The following is a 1192-nucleotide window of genomic DNA, read 5'->3' as shown; positions in this document are numbered from 1 at the left end:
ACGCCCCCGGGTATATGACAGCCTATGTGGTGGTGCCAGGACCCCTGGCAGAAGACTGCAGGACAGGCTGAGACATGGTATAAAGATCTGAGAAGGATGCATGACTTTCCAGCTTTGCCCTCGCAGCCACAAGAACTAGACACGCTAGGGACTTTGCGCGTTTTGCTTTTCTTTTACATTGATGGTACGTTTGGTGTTCATATAAACAGTGTTAACTTTGATGTCTCTTCTAAAGGTATTTTCAGCAATGCTTCCTTGTGCTGTAATCGAACCTTGGAAAGTTAACTGACATCTGGCATCAGCGCTATTGCTCTCCCCTCGGACTTGTTCTTAATATGAGGGGAGTGTGTCTGGAAAGGTATAACAGGCAAAGCTGTTGGCAGACCTTGCACCATTGGCCAACTAACCTTGTTTCATCCAAATCGGACTGCTCTAATTGTTGCAGCACAGCGTCACGTTAGGCGCAGCACTCAGGTTCTTAACGAGAAGTGCGATCCGACGGTAACTTTCTGGAACACTGCAGAGCGCATCTCTGCCAGTTTAGTACCAGCAATTGGTACTGCTCACGCCTTGGCTTCTTTAAACAAGCTTGGCTGCTGGCTTGCAAAGGAAGCTAATGCCACAAGTGCCGCTCTTTCAGCTATGCTAATGGATGTTAAATTGGTGCACCATGCAACACTGCAAAACAGGGTGGCCATTGACTTCTTGCTGTTGGCTCAAGGCCATGGATGCGAAGATTTTGACAGCATGTGCTGCATGAACTTAAGTGATCATTCAGAGTCTATTCATAAGAGGATCAGTAATCTGAAGCAGCTCATTAAACAGTTACAGCAACATAATGAGGGTGACTGCTGGGGGGTGTCTTCATGGCTTGAGAACCTCGGCTTCGGCTTCGGGGCATGGTTTAAACACTTAGCAATGTATGGCATAGTTATCCTTGGTGTGTTCTTAATGATTATTATATGTATCCCATGTATTTTATCTTGTGTGCAACAAATGATCAATAACAGTCTTAATAAGATAATGGCCATACCGGCACAGACAGTTTTAGCTGTGTAACACTTAAAAAACAAAGAAGGGGGAAGTGTGACTGATAGGTAAAGCTTTGTAAAGGGAAGGCCTGGTAAAATCATGGCTCCAGCCTGTTACTTAGCATAAGTAGAAATGGACTGTGGGAGAATGACTCAGCTAG

The sequence above is a fragment of the Corvus brachyrhynchos genome, unplaced genomic scaffold (genome assembly GCF_000691975.1).
Source record: "Corvus brachyrhynchos isolate BGI_N302 unplaced genomic scaffold, ASM69197v1 scaffold824, whole genome shotgun sequence".
NCBI classification, from domain to species: Eukaryota; Metazoa; Chordata; class Aves; order Passeriformes; family Corvidae; genus Corvus; species Corvus brachyrhynchos.
This window is presented reverse-complemented; position numbering follows the sequence as displayed.